General features: G+C 39.1%; 1 protein-coding gene and 1 pseudogene across 1 annotated transcript in view; both read right to left on the reverse strand.

Annotated features, from left to right (window-relative positions):
• Window positions 1-21,057, reverse strand: part of PLGRKT (plasminogen receptor with a C-terminal lysine) — a 78,251-nt gene that overhangs the window by 45,118 nt on the left and 12,076 nt on the right. The window lies entirely within an intron of this gene.
• LOC104663750 lies at window positions 17,300-18,853 on the reverse strand (annotated as a pseudogene).

Below are 21,057 nucleotides of genomic sequence, written 5' to 3' on the forward strand. Positions count from 1 at the left end.
TGTACATTTTTAGTGTTCCTGAATAATGCAGGTTTCTATTAAATTTTAGAAAATCATTTATAACAAAAACATGAACATACCATTATTTTGTTTGATTAGTGTCAATAGAAGGTAGAGATAGTATTCCCTCAAAAGAGTTTAACAGAGAAGAATGTAATGAAAGAACTCTGCACTCTCTGTGGACAGGGTTTAAGGTAACCTCAAGGGATGAAAAGGCACCCAGGGGCTGACAATAGCAGGAAGCCATGAGCTCTTTTAGGCTCGAAGGGGAAGGGGAAGGAAACAGTATTAACCAGATCCAGCAACAGGTGGAGCTATTGAAGTGGTACTGTCTAAAAGGATCTGTGACTTAGGAACCCACTGCCATAGCCAGACCACATACATACCTAAACTCACTGTCTCCCTACCCTCCACACTCCTGCTGGGAACCACACTGGCTGATCCTCATCGAAGCCAGAGGGCAAGGGAGCCTGGGAAATGCAGTGTGGAGGGTCAGACTCAGAGCACAGGGCAGTGACAGACAAGGAAGAGTAGGATATGGAGGAGCCAGGTGGGGATGTTGCAGTAGGGCATCAAACAGAGAATGCTCAGGTCTCCACCCGATTTATGTCAAATAGTGATCTGAGTCAGCATGACAGACTATTTTTAGAGTTCTTGTTTAAGTCAGTTTCAAAATTTTTATAAAGTGTAAAAGTAGGACAGCAAAATTAAGTACTTAATGTTTTTTAAATTTAGGGAGAAATGATGGTTAGCACAAATCAGAATTAGCTGTAAAGTAATTATAAGTATTGAAATAGAAGGCAAATGTCTTGACAAGAAAAAATTGAAAACAGAAATGGGCAAGGGACATTAAAAATATTAAATAAAGAAATTTACAGAACAGACCAAACCCTAGCAGAAAAAATAATATTCTCCCCTGGATAATAGGTGGTGGAAGGCTGGGTAGAAATAAGGTTTATTTTGCTGCGTTTAATCATTATTGGTGTCAATGTAACAGATGGAAGGTGGCATTACATAATTTTAAACAGACAGCAGATTGGAACAATTTATTTCACCAATACTAGGTGCTTTGTTATACAGCAGTGAGTTGAGGAGTCGCTAAATGATTCTCTCTTCTTTTTTTTTTTTTTTTTTTTTGAGATGGAGTTTCACTCTTGTTGCCCACGCTGGAGTGCAATGACGCGATCTCAGGTCACTGCAACCTCTGCCTCCTGGATTCAAGCGATTCTCCTATCTCAGCCTCCTGAATGGCTGGGATTACAGGCGCACACCACCACGTCTGGCTAATTTTCTGTATTTTTAGTAGAAACAGGGTTTCACCAAGTTAGCCAGGCTAGTCTTGAACTCCTGACCTCAGGTGATCCGCCCACCTCGGCCTCCCAACATGCTGGGATCACAGGCATGAGCCACTGCGCCCGGCCATGATTCTCATTCTTAATGCTGTAAATTTTGAAATGATTCCTACTTCACAGTTAGGATAAAGGCAACGATAAGATTGTTCTACCAAAGCACAAGAAAACAATATCACAGTATTAACCAGAAGTTTAAAATTTAATCCCATTCTATGTTCTCTATTGAGTAAACTTCTATCCTGCAAGCAAATATTTTAGTGATGAATATGAAGGGGAGGACTACAAAACAAAATGGTGTCCTTATTAATGGTTACAGATAAATCAATCCATGAGAAAATGGGTTCATGCACTTTTCTTCACATCAGATGAGAGAAGGAAATACCATTTCTATGGCCTCTGCCTGTTCATAGGTTCCACCTTATCCTACAAGACTAATAAAGAAGAAAAAGCAGAAGATTCAAATAAATACAATCAGAAATGACAAGACGGATAACACCACTGACCCCACATAAATACAAACAACCATCAGAGAATACTATAAACACTTCTATGCAAATAAACTGGAAAATCTGGAAGAAATGGGTACATTCCTGGACACATACACTCTCTCAAGACTGAACCAGGAAGAAGTTGAATCCCTGAATAGACAATGAGTTCTGAAATTGAGGCAGTAATGAACAGCCTACCAACCAAAAACAGCCCAGGTCCAGATGGATTTACAGCTGAATTCTACCAGAAGTACAAAGAAGAGCTGGTACCATTTCTTCTGAAATGATTCCAAACAATTGAAAAGGAGGGACCCCTCCCTAACTAACTCTATGAGGCCAGCATCATCCTGATACCAAAATCTGGCAGAGACGCAGCAAAAAAAAAAAAAAGAAAACTTCAGGCCAATATCCCTGATAAACATCGATGCAAAAATCCTCAATAAAATACTGGCAAGCCAAATTCTGCAGCACATCAAAAAGCTTATCCACCATAATCAAGATGGCTTTATCCCCAGGATGCAAGGTTGGTTCAACACACACAAATCAGTAAATGTGATTCATCGCATAAACAGAACTAAAGACAAAAACCATCTAATTATCTCAATAGATGCACAAAACACCTTTGATAAAATTCAACATCCCTTCATGTTAAAAACTCACAATAAACTAAGTATTGAAGGAACACACTTCAAAATAATAAGAGCCATTTGTAACAAACCCACAGCCAATATCATACTGAATGGGCAAAAGCTGGATGACATGATCCTATTTCTAGAAAACCCATTGACACAGCCCAAAAGCTTCTTAAGTTGATAAGCAACTTCAGCAAAGTCTCAGGATACAAAATCCATGTGCAGAAATCACAAGCATTCCTATACACCAACAATAGACAAGCAGAGAGTCAAATCATGAATGAACTCCCATTCACAGCTACCACAAAGAGAATAAAATGCCTAGGAATACAGCTAACAAGGGAAGTGAAGGACCTTTTCAAGGAGAACTACAAACCACTGCTCAAGGAAATCAGAGAGGACATAAGCAGATGGATAAGAAGAATCAATATTGTAAAAATGGCCATATTGCCCAAAACAATTGATAGATTCAATGTTACTCCCATTAAATTACCATTGACATTCTTCACAGAATTAGAAAAAAAAGTATTTTGAAATTCTTATGGAACCAAAAAAGAGCTCACATAGCCAGACAATCCTAAGCAAAAAGAGCAATGCTGGAGGTATCATGCTACCTGACTTCAAACTATACTATGAGGCTACAGTAATCAAAACAACATGGTACTGGTATTAAAAAAAATAGACACATAAACCAATGGAACAGAACAGACAACCCAGAAATGAAACTGCATATCTACAACCATCTGATCTTTGACAAACCTGACAAAAACAAGCAATGGGGAAAGGACTCCCTATTTAATATGTGCTAACCATCACTTCTCCCTAAATTTAAAAAACATTAAGTACTTAATTTTGCTGTCCTACTTTTACACTTTATAAAAATTTTGAAACTGACTTAAACAAGAACTCTAAAAATAGTCTTTAATAAATTAATAAATGGTGCTGAGAGAAATGGTTAGCCATATGTAGAAAATTGAAACTTGATCCCTTCCTTACACCCTATACAAAAGTTAACTCAAGATGGATTAAAGACTTAAATGTAAAACCCAGAACTATAAAAACCCTAGAAGAAAATCTGGGCAATACCATTTAGGACATAGGCATAGGCAAAGATTTTATGATGAAATTGCCAAAAGCAACTGCAACAAAAGCAAAAATTGACACATGGGATCTAATTAAAGTAAAGAGCTTCTGCACAGCAAATGAAACTATCATCAAAGCAAACAGACAACCTACAGAATAGAAGAAAATTTTGCAATCTATCCATCTGACAAAGGTCTAATATCCAGAAACTACAAGGAATTTAAGAAAAGTTACAAGAAAAAAAACAAACAACCCTATCAAAAAGTGGGCAAAGGATATGAACAGACACTTCTCAAAAAAAGACATACATGCAGCCAACAAACATATGAAAAAAGCTCAACATCACTGATCACTAGAAAAATGCAAATCAAAACCACAATCAGATGCCATCTCATACCAGTCAGAATGGAAATTATTAAAAAAATCAAGAAACAACAGATGCTGGCAATATTGAGGAGAAAAAGGAAAGCTTTTACACTGTTGGTGGGAATTTAAATTAGTTCAACCATTGTGGAAGACAGTATGGCAATTTCTCAAAGATTTAGAACCGAAAATACCATTTGACCCAGCAATCCCATTACTGGGTATATACCCAAAGGATTATAAATCATTCTATTATAAAGACACATACATACATATGTTCATTACAGCACTATTCACAATAGCAAAGACATGGAATCAACCCAAATGCCCATCAATAACTATCGGGGGAACCACCCCCAATAATTAAACGTAGGTTCTTTTCTATTTTCCCTAAGTGTCGGCCGGTCTGAGAAATAAAGGGAAAGAGTACAAAACAGAGAAATTTTAAAGCTGGGTGTCCAGGGAAGACACCACATGTTGGCAGGTTCCGTGATGCCCCCTGAGCTGCAAAACCAGCACGTTTTTATTAGTGATTTTCAAAGGGGAGGGAGTGTACAAATAGGGTATGGGTCACAGAGATCACATGCTTCAAAGGCAATAAAATATCACAAGGCAGAAGGCCAGAGCAAGATCATAATGTCAGGGTGAAACTAGAATTGCTAATGAAGGTCCATGTCCCACTGGGCACACATTGTTATTGATAAACATCTTAGCAGGAAACAGGGTTCAAGAGCAGAGACTAGAATTCTGACTAGACTAGGGATCATGCTACCTGACTTCAAACTATACTACGAGGCTACAGTAATCAAAACAACATGGTACTGGTATTAAAAAAAATAGACACATAAACCAATGGAACAGAATAGATAACTCAGAAATGAAACTGCATATCTACAACCATCTGATCTTTGACAAACCTGACAAAACGACTAGAATTCGCCAGGCTGGAATTTCCTAATCCTAGCAAGCCTGGGGGCGCTGCAGGAGGCCACGGCGTGCTTCATACCTTATCTGCAACTGCATAACACAGAGCAGACACCCCCAGAGCAGCCATTTTAGAGGCCCCCAGCCGGGAATGCATTCTTTTCCCAGGGTTGTTAATTATTAATATACCTTACTGGGGAAAGAATTCAGCAATATTTCTCTTAACCGTTTTCGGTAATAAGAGAAATATGGCTCTGTCCTGCCTGGCCTACAGGCAGCCAGACTTTAAGGTTATCTCCCTTGTTCCTTGAAAATTGTTGTTATCCTGTTCTTAAGGTGCCCAGATTTCATATTGTTCAAACACACATGCTTTACGAACAATTTGTGCAGTTAACACAATCATCACAGGGTCATGAGGCGACATACATCCTCAGCTTACAAAGATGACAGGATTAAGAGATTAAAGTAAAGATAGGCATAGGAAATTATAAGAGTATTGATTGGGGAAGTGATAAATGTCCATGAAATCTTCACAATTTATGTTCTTCTGACACGGCTTCAGCAGGTCCCTCCATTTGGGGTCCCTGACTTCCCACAACAAATAACAGACTGGATAAAGAAAGTGTGGTACATATACAGCATGGAATACTATGCAGTCATAAAAAGAAACAAGATCATGTCCTTTGCAGGGAAACGGATGAAGCTGGAAGCCATTACCCTCAGCAAACTAACGCAGGAACAGAAAACCAAACACCGCATGTTCTCACAAGTGGGAGCTGAACAATGAGAACACATGGACACAGGGAGGGGAACAATATTCACTGGGGCCTGTTGGGAGAGGGTGGGCCAGGGGGAAGCACATTAGGGAAAAGAGCTAATGCATGTTGGGCTTAATACCTAGGTGATGGGTTGACAGGTTCAGCAAACTACCATGGCACACGTTAGCCTATGTAACAAACAGGCACATCCTGTACATATACTCTGGAACTAATAAAAACCTACATATTGGCTACAACATACACTACTCAGGTAATGGGTGCATTAAAATCTCAGAATTCACCACTATAGAATTCATCCATGTAATCAAAAACCACTTGTACCCAAAAACTATTGAAAATTTTAAAGATATTAAAAATAAAAATGAAGTTAAGGTACAAGGTCTACAGTTGCAGCTCTCACTGTGCTTTTTGTTTGTGTACATTATGGAATAAAATGTTACTGCAGTTTTTTTCAGGAGAGAAAAATCACCCATAGTCCCTCACTTTTGTATTGCTTTTAAAACTGAGGTCTTCATGTACAAAATTTTCTCAAAGTAAGTATTTCTTCAAATTAATATTTTTATTTTGGAGTACATAAATAATTTTATTCTATAATTTGGCATCTAAAACATGTGAAATGATTGACCATCAAATGAATGCTCCCATATATAACAAAAATTCAGATGCTAAATGACGAAATTATCTTACCATAATAAATAAATCCCTAACACAATGGCCTCATATTGCTAATTTGTCTTCAGTAAGTATATTTGAACTGAACCTACCCATGAACTTTAACATCACTAATTTTTCATATACACAAAGAAAACACCAAATTTGTGTTTATTGAACACAATCTAAATAGTTCTTCTTCCAAGAAAAGCACTGTGATGTAATTTGAAACACTTCAGAGCATTTAATTATTATAAAACTTCTCAACCTTGTGTTTTTATCTTTATATCCTTATTGACTAGCACAGGGCCTGGCATATTGTCAGGTCTTTAAAAAGTGTTGAATAAATAAATTAGTATTACGATATTCTATTTTAGGTTCTATCCATAATATAAACATGTCCGATTACGCCCCTAGGCAGCATTATAATGTTGTTCTTACAAATTTTTCCAAAAACAAACAAAAAAAAAAATTCTGAAGCATTGCTTTGCAAATCCACACCTAAAGTGATGTCTCAAGAATAGGAGAAGTGGAGAATTTGGAGACTTTACCCTAAAAAACCTAGGAATCAAGTTAGATAAGATCTTGAAATAATTGGCTTAAAAATAGAAACATTTGGCCTTAAAACCATAATTTTAAAAGAAAAGGAAAATGCTATCACCACTCTTAATTGCACCTGTAACTATAGTGTGTGTGTATGTGTGTGTATGATTGATATTAGCATTTAATGCTGCCACTTTCAATTACTACAAAGGTTTAGTGTTTCATTGCCTAATCTGTATATGGACAACTCTATTATGAGCCCAGGACATGGAATTTAACAGAAGCCCACCGAAGACATGTAGAAATTTTCCCTGAGGGAATAACTGGTCTAAATTTGGAGGGACTAGACAAAAAGTTTTATTTTAGATTATATTTTGCTATAAAATCATATTATCTTGTTGACACTGAAAGTGGCTTTTGAACTGTATAATGGGCAGAGGTTGGAAGAGTGTGGAGGGCTCAGAGGAAGACAGGAGGATGAGAGAAAGTTGGACCTTCCTAAAGACTTGTTGAATGGTTGTGACCCAAATGCTGATAGTGATATGGACAGAGATGGCCAGGCAGATTAGGTCTCAGATAGAAATGAAAAACCTATGGGAAGCAGAGCAGTCACTTTTGCTAAGCTTTAGCAAAGAGCGTGGTTGCACTGTGCCCTGCCAAGGGATATGTGCAACTTTGAGCTTGAGAATGATGATTTAGGGTATCTGGTGGAAGAAATTTCTAACCAGCAAAACATTCAAGATGCACACTGGCTGCTTCTAGCAGCCTAGGCTCAAATGTACAAGCAAAGAAATGACCTAAAACTGGAACTTATATTTAAAAGGGAGCATAGAAGTTTACAAAATTTGTAGCATGGCCACATAGTAGAAAAGAAAAGTCCATTTTTGGGTGAAGAATTCAAGCAGTCTGCATCAATTTGCTTAAGTAAAGAGGAGGCAAGTCTAATAGTCAAGACAATAAAGAAAAGGCCTGAAGACATTCAGAGACCTTTGCAGCAGCCCCTCCCATCACAGGCCCAGAGGCCTAAGATGACAGAATGGTTTCCTGGGCCAGGCCGAGGGCCCCACTTCCCTGCACAGCCTCGGGACACTGTTCCCCACATCATTGTCACTCCAGCTCCAGCCTTAGGTCAGATACAGCTCAGATACTGATATAGCTCAGGTCACTGCTTCAGAGGGTGCAAGCTGTAAGCTTTAGCAGCTTCCAGGTGATGCTAAGCCTGTGAGTATGCAGCATATAAGAGTTGAGGCTTGGGAGCCTCTTCCTAGATTTTGGAGGATGTATGGAAAAGTCTGGATGTCCAGACAGAAGCCTGCTGCAGGGGGAGATTCCTCATGGAGAACCTCTATTAGAGCAGTACGGAGGGGAAAGATGGGGTTGAAGTCCCCACACAGATTCTACTGGGGCACTGTGATGGTTAATACTAAGTGTCAACTTGATTGGATTGAAGGATGCAAAGTATTAATCCTGGGTGTATCTGTGAGGGTGTTACCAAAGGAGATTAACATTTGAGTCAGTGGGTTGGGGAAGGCAGATCCACCCTTAATCTGGATGGGCACCATCTAATCAGCTGCCAGTGAATATAAAGCAGGCAGAAAGATGTGAAAAAGTTAGACTGGCCTAGCGTCCTGGCCTACATCTTTCTCCCATGCTGGATGTTTCCTGCCCTTGAACATCGGACTCCAAGTTCTTCAGTTTTGGAACTCGGACTGGCTATCCTTGCTCCTTAGCCTGCAGACAGCCTATTGTGGGACCTTGTGATTGTGTGAGTTAATACTTAATAAATTCCCCTTTATATATATACCCAGAATGGCAGATCCACTGACAGCTTGGACCCTGCACCTGGAAAAGCCACAGACACTCAACACCAGCCTATAAGAGCAGTTGTAGGGGCTGAACCTTGCAAAGCCACAGGCGTGGAGCTGCCCAAAGCTTTGGGAGCCCATCCCTCACACCAGTGTGCACTGGATGTGGGACATGAAGTCAAAGGAGATTAGTTTGGAGCTTTAAGGTTTAACGACTGCCCTGCTGGGTTTCAGATGCATGGGGCCTGTAGCCCCTTTCTTCTGGCCAAATTCTCCTATTTAATGAGAGTGTTTACCCAGTGTATCTTGGAATACCTCCACTGTATCTTGGAATAATAAAATTCTAACTTTTTTTTTCCAGAAACATTCTAAGGCATGGTTTTTCAAATTCTTATCTAAGTTTAAGAACAAGCATAGGTGAATTGGGACCTGGAGAAATTTTTATCTTTAAAAACCCTAGAAACCAAGCATATAAGATGATAAAATGATTGCTTTTAAAATAACAAAATAATATTTTGACTTTAAAACTTTATTTTTAAAAGCATTTTTTCTAATGCTATTGCTGGCCTTAATTGTACCTATTCATTTTTCTATTTGTGACTGAAACAAGCATTTAAGGCGATCATTTTGAAGTATAAAAGTTTATGCTTCATTACACAATCTGTGCAATCAACCTCACTATAAACTCAAGACATAGAAATTAACAGAAGCAGGTGGGCACCGTGGCTCATGCCTGTAATCCCAGCATTTTGGGAGGCTGAGTCAAGTGGATCACCTGAGGTCAGGAGTTTAAGACCAGCCTAGGCAACACAATATGGTGAAACCCCATCTCTACTAAAAAAAAAAAAAAAAAAAAAAAAAAAAATACAAAAATTAGACGACATGCTCACTTGAACCCAGGAGGCAGAGGTTGCAGTGGGCAGTGGGCCAAGATCGTACCACCACACATCAGCCTGGGTGACAGAGCGAGACTCTGTCTCAAAAAAAAAGAAATTAACAGAAGTCACCAAAATCATGGTGAAATCATAATTAAGGCAATAAGCAGTTTAAGCAGGCAGGGTTGGGAAAATTATGTTTTAGAGTTTGCTTCTCTATAAAAATGAATTTGTTCATACTGAAACTTTGTCTAACACTATTGTCTGTTGCATAGCTCTTGGAATAAGGCAGATCCACAGTAGAAAATTAAAATGATTCACCTCTAGTACAGGTTTATGGCCTGTACCACAGAGAAAGATTAGACATGGCATCAGTATATCAAATAAGCGTTCACAAATGAACAATAAAATTTTGTCTCCATTTTTTAAAGCACAGCCTTTTACCTTGAGACCAATATACAACACTCTAGATGAAATAAATCAGCAGTATTTACTTCAGCTTGATATAATATTGCTAATTGTTAAATGGCTAAAGAAAATGGGTATTTGTATGACAATATTTAGCTTAACTTACTCTCTGGTTATGTATATAATGAAACTAGAGATGAAAGAAAGAAAGAAACTAGATGATGAAAGAATGGAATAGTCATCATAAGCAAATAAAAGAAAGCAGGTAAGAAAAGAAGGAAATGGGTCGGTTGCGGTGGCTCACGCCTGTAATCCCAGCACTTTGGGAGGCCAAGGTAGGCAGATCACCTGACGTCGGGAGTTTGAGACCAGCCTGGCCAATATGGTGAAACCCCATCTCTACTAAAAATACCAAAATTAGCCGGGCCATGGTGGCATGCATCTATAATCCCAGCTACTCAGGAGGCTGAGGCAGAAGAATCACTTGAACCCAGAAGGCAGAGGTTGCAGTGAGCCAAAATTGTGCCACTGCACTCTAGCCTGGGAGACAGAGCAAGACCCTGTTTCCAAAAAAAAAAAAAAAAAAAAAAACGACAACAAAGAAAGAAAAGAGGGACACATTATTGAGCATCTACTCTGCTACATGAACCAGTTCTTGGGTATCCTTCTCCCCATCTTAGAGATGAAGAAGCCAGACTCAGAGAGCCTGTGTCACTTATGCATGGTCACTGAACCAGTGATAGAGTCAGGTTCAGACACAGGTATGTGTGACTCCAAAGCCTGTGAACCTCCAAGTGCACACAAAGAAGAATGAATCCACAGCCCTTAGTAGCCATATCATGACATTAAGGCACTGCGAACACAGCCCCTTGCTGGCTAGGGAAGAAACCCAACTATAAGAATATATTTCTGGCCGGGCGCGGTGGCTCAAGCCTGTAATCCCAGCACTTTGGGAGGCCGAGACGGGCGGATCACGAGGTCAGGAGATCGAGACCATCCTGACTAACACGGTGAAACCCCGTCTCTACTAAAAAACAAAAAATTAGCCGGGCGAGGTGGCGGGCGCCTGCAGTCCCAGCTACTCGGGAGGCTGAGGCGAGAGAATGGCGTAAACCCAGGAGGCAGAGCTTACAGTGAGTCGAGATCTGGCCACTGCACTCCAGCCTGGGCGACAGAGAGAGACTCCGTCTCAAAAAAAAAAAAAAAAAAAAAAAAAAAAAAAAAAAAAAAAAAAAAGAATATATTTCTAATTACTGATAAGATATGACATTTTTAAATTTAACTTAAAATTTCAGTTTTTCATTGGTTTAGCCTACAGTTTATTTATAAGCTTCTGGAAGACATTAAAATAGACTTAAACGAATGGAAAAACATTTCCTATTCTTGAATAAAATGACTCCATAGTTCTTCATAAATAAACTTACAAATTAATACAATCCCAATGAAACATATCAACAGACTATTTTATACTTGGGCATGTTGATACTAAAATTTCTGTGGAAAATCAAACATGCAAGATTATCCAAGAAAACACTGAAAAAGAAAAACTACAATGGCATACTAGCCTCAACAAGCATTAAACCGTACTAAAAAGTGTCTGTAATTAAAACACTACAGCACTAGTACATGACTAGACAAACTGACCAATGAATTAGAGTGTCCAGAAATAAATGCAAGTACATACAGAGACTTAGTATGTGATAAAGGTAGTATCTCAACTCACTGGGGGTAAAGATAGACTTTGTAATAAGTGGTATAGGTACTGCAAGGTAGCCATCAGAAAAAGATAAAATTAGATCCCTATCTCATATCATATATGAGAATAAACCCCAAATGGATTTGGAATCTAAATGTCAATAAATGAGGCTATACAAGTTGCTATGGTTTGAATGTGTCCTCCCAAAGTTCATGTGTTAGAAACTTAATCCTTTATCCTCATGAATGAATAAATGCTGGCTCTGCACTCATGAATAAATTAATGTCCCTGACATGTAAGTAGGTTTGTTATCATGGCTTTGTTATAAAACCAAGCTTTCTTGGGCTTGCTTGCTGTGTCTCACCATGTGGTGCTTTCTGCCATGTCCTGATGCAGAAGGAAGGAGACTTCCCAGCCTCTAGAACCATGAGCTAAATCAATCTCTATTCTTTATAAATTACCCAGTCTGTATATTGGATTATAGCAACAGAAAATGAATGAAGACAAAGGTACCACAGGAAACAAGGATAACTGCGGTATAGGGAAAAGCTTTCTAAATCAAGAACCAAAATGTAGAGGCAATAAAATATTGATAACTTGATCACATAAAATAAACTTTTTTTCATGGTGTAAAAAATTTTAAACCACCATAAACAAGTGACAAACTCAGATAAAATATTAGGAAGATATATCCATAGACAAGAGGTCAATACTCCTAATATACAAAGAACCCTTGAGGAACAGTAGATAAAAGCCCAATAAACAGAAATTTCACAAAAAACAAGATGTATAAATGGCCCTCAAACATGAGAAAATGTTCAAACTCACTCATAATTAAAGAAAAGCAAATTAAAGCAAGACTGAGATACCACTTCTTGCCTGTCAGGCTGGCAAAAGCTAAAAAGCAAGACAACACACTTTGTTGCTGAGACTTTGGGAAAATAGCCACTTTCAGGTTGATAAACCCTTCTGAAGAGAAACGTAGCAATGTCTAACAAGTACTTGCCTTTAACTCAGCAATCTCAACTCTAAAAATCTACCCTGAAGATACACCTCCAACAATATAAAAATATGAGAAAGCACAAAGTTATTCATTGAAGCACTGTTTGTAATAGCAAAATATTGGAAATAATCTAAGTACCTGGGGTGGGCAGAATAATGGGCCCTCAGAGAAGCCCATGTCTAATCCTCAGAACCTGTGAATCTATCTCCTTACATGGCAAAAAAGGACTTTGTAGGTGTGACTAAGCTCAGGATTTTGAGATGGGAAGAGAAGAGTATCCTGTATTATCCAGTCCCAGTGTAATCACAAGGGTCCTAAAAGTGGAAGATGGAGGCAAGAGAGTCAGAATTAGAGAGAAATGAAGATGCCATGCTGCTAGCTTAAATATGGAGGAAGGGCCCATGAGCCAAGGAATGCAGGCAGCCTCTAGAAACTAAAAAAGGCAAGGAAAGAGGTTTTCTCCTAGACCCTCCAGAAGAAATGCAGACCCCCTCACATCTTGATTTTTATCCATTGAGAACCATTTCAAACTTCTGGCCTTCAGAAATATAAGATAAAAAATTTTATGTTTTTTAAATCACTAAGTTTGTGATAATCTGTTACAGCAATAGAAAACTAATACAGTGTACATACATTATTTGAATAAATTTTGATATAGCTACACAATAAAATTCTATGCAACCATTTTTTAAAATGATAAAGATCTCTATGAATTGATTAAGAGTGGTTTCCAGGATATACTGTTAAATGAAAAATGCAAAGTAAACAAGGTATCAATGATATGCTACCCTTCGCACATAAGAGAAGGGGGCATAAGAAAATACACATGTAGCTATTCACTGTACCAAATCAATGTAGGAAGGACAAACCAAAGATTTATCTTGGTTAAGAAATTAAACACCTATAGAGGAAGGGTGGTAACAGGGTATTATAAAGAGGAGAGGGAATGGGAATGGGTTAATAGGGAGAAAGAGGAAGAACATTTCTTGAAGTGTATCTTTGTTTGTTTGTTTGTTTGTTTGTTTGTTTGTTTGTTTAAGACAGAGTCTTGCTCTGTCACCAGGCTGGAGTGCAATGGCGCCATCTCGGCTCACTGCAACCTCCGCTTCCTGGGTTCAAGCAATTCTGCTGCCTCAGCCTCCCCAAGTAGCTAGGATTACAGGTGCCTGCCACCACACCCAACTAACTTTTGTATTTTTAGTAGAGACAGAGGTTTCACCATGTTGGCCAGGCTGGTCTCAAAGTCCTGACTTCAGGTGATCTGCCTACCTTGGCCTCCCAAAGCGCTGGGATTACAGGCATGAGCTACCACGAATGTATCTTTTTATATAGCTCTGACTATTAGAACCATAGCCATGTTTCATATACTCCTCAGCCCTATAATTAATTAAAATCAACCAGATGTGGAGAGAATACAAAGTATAACAAATAAATCCAACTGCATTATAAGTCAATAAACTAACACTGAAGGAGCCAGGAAAAACTAACCTTATTAACTTCTGAAAACAGTATTTTGACTGGATACTGTGAAGACAAAAAGAACATACAAATAATGTCCTCTAGTTATTGAATCTGTTTCTTACAGGGGTACATATGGGCAATTCTAAAACTATTTTATGTGTCTACTGGGATTGAAGTGAATATAGTGTAAAGTGTCTCAGTACCTGAGGAAAAACAACTTACAGATAAAGAAAAGGAAAGAGCTAGAATGAAATATGTCACACTGGATTGGAATTAGAGGTGCCAATATGAACTTGTGGTTTAGAAAATATATACAGATAGGTAGATATAGAAATAAATACAGATGTGCGTCTATGCGTGGGTTCATATACAGACATGTCTTTGCTGAGAGAACCTAGGGACAATCATCATAACAGTGAGCACACCCAGAGCCCAGGTCTTGATTTCCAAATATCATTCTCTGACAAAAGGAACCAGGACTCCATGAAGAAGTCAATAATTCCAGGCCTGGAACAGGAACAATATAAGATGAGCCTGGCATATACTGTGATCACAGAAAAGAAGCAAGTACTCAAAAAAGGATGAGTTCTATTAAAATGATATAGAAAGCAAATGGAAGTTGGTCAAAGTCAAGGCTGAAACAATCTGAGCCACAAAATAAATAATGATGGCACTAGCTTATAACCCATAGAACAAAATGTCCATGAAAACATATTGATACAAATAATTGAATAAATAAACACACAAAGAAGGGATGGCTCTTCCAATTAACAAATACAGATGAAATGAAGTAAATAAAAACATCAGTGTTAGGCAAACCTCAGAGTAATAATTGTTGCATGTAAGATCCCACCAATGAAAGATGAAATCAGTGGGCAAAAGTTCAAGAAGAAGCAGGATATTAACAAAGTCTCAAAGTATTTCTTCAAAGATATTTATCAATTAGAAAGAAAAAATAGTAACTTTACAGTGTATATAAACTTGATGGATACAACCTTAACCAAGTGATCAAAGTTAACACCACTAGCAATAAGACATATCAACTTCATGTATCCTCTGATACAATGCAACAAGGAAGACACAAAAGCATTTTATGGTTTAAGAAAAATAAGCAAAAACATTCACAATCTCAGTCTAATCAGGAGAAAATATTGAACAAATCCAAAGTAAGAAATTCTACTAAATAAATGACCAGTATTTCTCAAAAGTACTTATCATAAAAGTCAAGGAAAGAAAGAATAACTGTCACAGATGGGAGGAGATTGAGAAGACACCAATTAAATGTAATGCAAGATCTTGGGTTTGATCCTGGAACAGAAAGGGGACTTTAGGAGAAAAACTGATGAAATGAAAAAAAAAAAAAATAAATAAATCAGTGGTTTAAATAGTATTGTACCAATATTAATCTCCTGGTTTTGATCACTGTACAATTATTTTGTAAATTGTTAATATTAGAGAAAGCTGGATAAAGGATATACTTGAACTCTCCATGTTTTGCACCTTTCCTGCAAATCTAAAATTATTTCAAAATTAAACATTTTTTAAAAATACGGATTCACTTTTATTCTGAATATCATGAGTTTATTCAAGTCTAATAATACTTCAGATCATTTTCCTTAATACTCAACATTAAAGACATCTATGGAGGCTTTTTTCTCTCTCTAGAAATCCTCCTCCTCCTGCTGCCCTAAATTCTTCATCAACTTAAGGAACCAGGTAAAGTAGAAACAAGACATGTAGAAGTCTAAAGATTTTAATAGCAAGGTTACCTGAAGTTCTTTTGAAATACGGTACGGTGACTATGTGTCTATCTGTATACATATTATCAAAATGTATAAAGAAGGCAAAAACAATTAAAGCTATAGGATCATTTTTAATCATTTTGCACCTGAAACCCTGCATATAGTAGGCATTTTGTAAATGCCTCACAGAATTAATAAATATTAAAGCAATCCACCCCCTTGCCCAAGCAATGAAGAACAAAAATTAACAAAAATTTGCTCTCTTCAGATTTATGAAAATAAAATTATAGCTTGGAGGGAAAAAAAAAAAGCTTTCTGACAGTTACCAGATTCATTGGTCTCACTTTAAGTTTGTGAATAAATCTAAAAACTGTGTGTCTGCCCTGGAGAAGTGTCTGTCCTGGACCCACTGTTTGCATGGAAGGGCTAGGCAGCCAAGGATCAGCTTGGTGGCTTGACCTTTCTTTGCCATTTATCTACCTTTGTAGAAAAGTGCCTGTGGCTCTAATGACCTTTATTAACTGTTCTACTTTCACTTCTTACCATTTCTGGACATCAGAATATAGGAAATATTAAAAGTATTTTCATTAGCTCCCCTAAGTGACTGCAGACATATTAGTATCTGCCCCACATTTTAAGAGACTTGGTGGACATTTTTAGTAGGCTCTTTGAAAGTTAAATAATGCATAATAGTATTTGCATTTAGATACAGTCCTTCATACTATAACTAAGCTAACTTATTTCCACTCATTCCAGCTTTGAAAGAGAAAGACACAGCAGGTTGCCACTCAAACTTTGAAGACCAGTAAAGGTCAAGATGCACTTTTCAAAGGGGCTGTGTGGGCAGAACCTGGTGAGCAGTTTCTTTATCTGAGCCAGTTAAAGACTTAGTATGTGACCCCTAATCTTTACTGTACAGTGTCTAGCTTCTGTATGCTCATGAAGAATGGACCTCATACCAAGACAGCTAGATATCCACATGCAAAAGAGTAAAGTTGGACCCTTACTTCATACCTACATAGAAATTAACTCAAAATGGACCAAAGACCTAAATTTAAGAGCTACAACTAGAAAACTTTTAGAAAAAATACATAGGAGCAAATCCTTATGAAGTTGGATTTGGCAATGGTTTCTCTGATATGACACCAAAAACAACAAAAGAAAAATAAATTGGACTTCATAAAAATTGAAAATGTGTGTTTCAGTGGGCACTGCCAAGAGAAAAAAAAAAAAACCTGCAAATGGGAGAAAATATTTACAAAACTTATATCCAATAAAAATCTAGTATCCATAATATGTAAAGCACTTTTTTTTCTCATGATTTCTCAGTTTATTGCTCCCCTATTGGGCTTTCTGTTTAATAAACACATAGAAGCTCTAATTACAAGTGAAGAAAATGAAGGCTCATGACAAAACACAACACAATGGAGACATTTGTTAAAATATTTTCTCAAAAAATAAAAACGACTGTCCATTTTGACTTATTTTGTTTTGGTGCCATTCAAAATGTATAAAAAGCCTTAGCAACTAAATGAAGACTGGGTTTCAAGGAAAAAAAAAAGTAAAGAAGTCAGTACTGCATGTCTTAACTGAATTTTTACATGGATTTGCAGGTTTAATTCTCCTTGCATACATAGCATCTTTGTTTTAATCTAACGTATTTAGAGAAGATCACATTGTACGCACTTGTAGAGTTTAATGTCTAAGTAGAATATGTCGATCTCATAACATGATTTTGAAAAATCAGAAATTACTGTCCATTTAATACATGATTATGAGGATGCATACAATCATCTTCAAAGCTGTTGCCATCAATACTCAGAGCAATTCGCCTGGTATCTTGTTGAGACCTCACCTTCTGCCCTTCATGTCTATCTTGGGGTAAATCAAGAGGCAAACCAGAGGCCAGTGCTCAGCACCAAATGGTCAGTGTCACCCCTCATCTTCTCACTGGGCTCTCATCACCAACATGCTCAACCCCTAAGTTGGCACCCACAAGAGACTTCCCTGCAGCCCTCTCCAGCCACAAGATGTCACAGTAAAGTGCTTAGAAATGCAGGTCATGTTATGGAGCACGATGCTGAGGGGGAAGACCAAGACCCAAGCCACCAAGATGACAGTGCACACCCCCAACCAGATGGAGCTTTCCACCACGCCCCGCCTATCCTGGTCCTCCTCCGCTGCCCCCTGGGGAGCCCGGCCTTGCAGAGGCTGCTGTCCAGCAGGGATGGTCACCACAGTGATGGACTTCTGCAGGCTCCTGGGCAGCAGGCGGTAGCTCATGTCTCCGGGCAGCAGCGCATGCTCCTTGGAGATGGGCAGGGGCAGCATGTAGCACCCATTGCTGGGAAGTCTGATGAAAACCGGCGTGTGCTCGGAAGTGTATGGAATGGTGATGACAGCCAGGACCTTGGGGTCATCGAGGAGCTGCGACACGGAGAAGCCAGGGTGCAGCTTGGTGACACCGCTGCACCAGGGTCATCACACCTCCTTCTGGCTGGTCATCTGCTGGAGGCACACTGAACAGCAGGTGTGCTTGCAATCCAGCAACTTGGGCCTTCGCTAGGGGCTGTAGTAATTAAAACAGATCTGACATTCTAGCAGAGTCCTGGGACAGCGTCTCCATGGTGGACCCTGAGCAGGAAGGGCAAGGCCAAGGGGAAGGGGAGGGAGCTGGTCTTCAGAGGCTGCCGCTTTGCGTCTTTCCAGTGCAGGTGATAGGGAGCTCACAGGCATCAACACTCACAGGTGTGTTCATTTTGTCAAAGGCCAGGGCGACCTCAGCGACAGGCACTCAGAGCCAGCAGCGGGGCACATCTTCTCTCAAAACACCCAGGAATACAAGGCCAGCAGCAATGGTAATTTTCAAAGACCATGGCTTCTGGAAACAGTGGTTCCCAAGGAAAACATTGCAGTATGATTATTTATCCTCCAAACTGAATATGTCACTGAGTCCCTTTCACCCCATTCTGCGTGATGACATCAAGTGGAAATGGTACGCGTTTGGGAGGCAAGAGCCAGAAAGCACAATTGAGACTGAGCTTTCTTCAGCGGAACTTTCTCCGTGGCGGGTTCAGGTGCTCCCTACAGACGCTGCAGCGTCAGCATCGCGGGGTGGTCCTGGCGCGCCCGCCCAGCTGAGCCAGACATGCCCTAGGGCCAGCGGCCACCACGAGCCACAAAAAGGACACACAAAAGACTAGAACTGACCTTTCACCAAAGCAGATACACAAATGGCCATTAAGCCCATGAAAACATATTCAATGTTATTAGCCATTATGGAAATTCAACTCAAAACCAGAATGAGATATATTTCAAAATCACCAGATGACTAGAATTCAAAAAAAAAAAAAAAAAGAAAGAGAGAGAAAATAAGATTTGGTGAGGACATAAAAAATGGTAACCCTTACACTTTACAGTGGGAATGTAAAAAACTGCGGCCATGGTGGAAAACAGTTTGATGGTTCCTCAATAAGTTAAGCATAAAATTACATATGGCTCAGCAACTCCATTACTAGGTATATACCCAAAAGAATGGAAAACAACTGTTAAAACAAAAACTGGTATAAGAATGTTCACAGCAGCACTAAACAATAGCCAAAAGGTAGAAACAACCCAAATATCCACCAACAGATGACTAGGTAAACAAAATGTGGTATATCCATACAATGGATGATATTCAGCCATAAAAAGGAATGAGGTACTGATACATGTTACAACACGGATGAATCTTAGAAAGATTATGTTAACTGGAGGAAGCCAGACACAAAAGACTATGTATTCTATGATCTCATTTATAGAAAATGCCCCAAATAAGCAAACCCGTTGAGACAGAAAGCAGATTAGTGGTTGCAGAAAGCATATTAGTGGTTGCAAAGGGCTGAGGAAGGAGAGGAGGAATTTGAAGTGGCTGGTTAACAATTATAGGGTTTCCTTTTGGAGTGATGAAGTGTTACAGAATTAAATAGTGGTGACAGTTGCACGACATCGTACATGTACTAAATGTCACTGAATTGTGGTAGATTTTAAAACGGTTACGTTTATATGATGTGTATTTTTTTCACAAGTGAAAAAAATGAACTTCGGAAGAATGACTTCAAGTGAGGAACATGGGGAGACTAAGGCAGGTAGTGGGTACAGGAGGTATGGGCAGAAATGAGTCCCAGAAGGACAAGCTAAAGACGGTGTGGATCCAGGAGTTAAGTCGCGCACGTACCCCCACTCCCTCAGCGAACTTGTGTTGGCCATGCCATCCCTTTATGCAAGACACTTCCAGGTTAAGTCCACTCACACTTCTAGGCTCTGGGCCAACTCCCACTCACTACCTGGTCTTTCTACCTACAAAAATTGTGCTGCTTTCTTCTCCTCCACCTACTCTACATTCTGGTTCCCTAACACCAAAAGCCTCTCTGCAAAGCACACACTGCACTTTCTTCCTTTCCTCAGAACATAGGACCCTTCCTATTTGAAGATGTTGGTACGGTCTTCTCCTCAAAAAACAAGCAAGTAAAGAAAAAAACAGATGGGAGGGCACAAGTATGACAGATATTGGAAGTTATAAGGATTTAAGCAACTTTTAAATGTGCTCGTAATAGTTGTTTGCTGCTTTTTTATGTATTTGAAAAAGCATTTATTGAGCACACACTATATTTTATATTGCAAAAACTATCAGGTCACATCACTACTCCTCTCAAAACCCTTTAGTGGCTTCCCACATCACTCAGAATACATTTCAAAACATTTGTCCTGGGTACAAAGCTTGAGCGACCTCTCACCTCATCTCTCTCCACTCTCCCGCATCCTTTCAGAGTTCTGGCCACACCAGCCTCTTTGCTGGTCTTCCAACTCACCACGAGTTCTCCCAGCTCAGTGCCTCTGCATTCACTTTCCTTCTGCCTGAAACTCTTTCCCCGGCTATCTGCATGGCTCACTTTGTCATTTCCCTCAAGGCTCAGCTCAAAGGTCACCTTCTGAGGCTTGCACTAACTACTCTACCAAAAATGGGATTTCCCACTCACCCACCCACTGTCTCCCATCATCATCCCTTACTCTTTTTCCCCTCACAGAACTCATCACCACTAAGACACCGTGGTTGTTGGTTTGTTGCATGTGTTCCCACTGGAGTGTAAGTTCCACAGGGGAAGGGTTTTGTTCACTGTTATGTCTCCCCATCTAAATACTGCCCAGTATAGAGCAGGGGCTCCTCCATAAATATTTGGTGAATGAATAAATGGCACATCTAATTAGAAAAC

The sequence above is a fragment of the Rhinopithecus roxellana genome, chromosome 16 (genome assembly GCF_007565055.1).
Source record: "Rhinopithecus roxellana isolate Shanxi Qingling chromosome 16, ASM756505v1, whole genome shotgun sequence".
NCBI lineage: Eukaryota > Metazoa > Chordata > Mammalia > Primates > Cercopithecidae > Rhinopithecus > Rhinopithecus roxellana.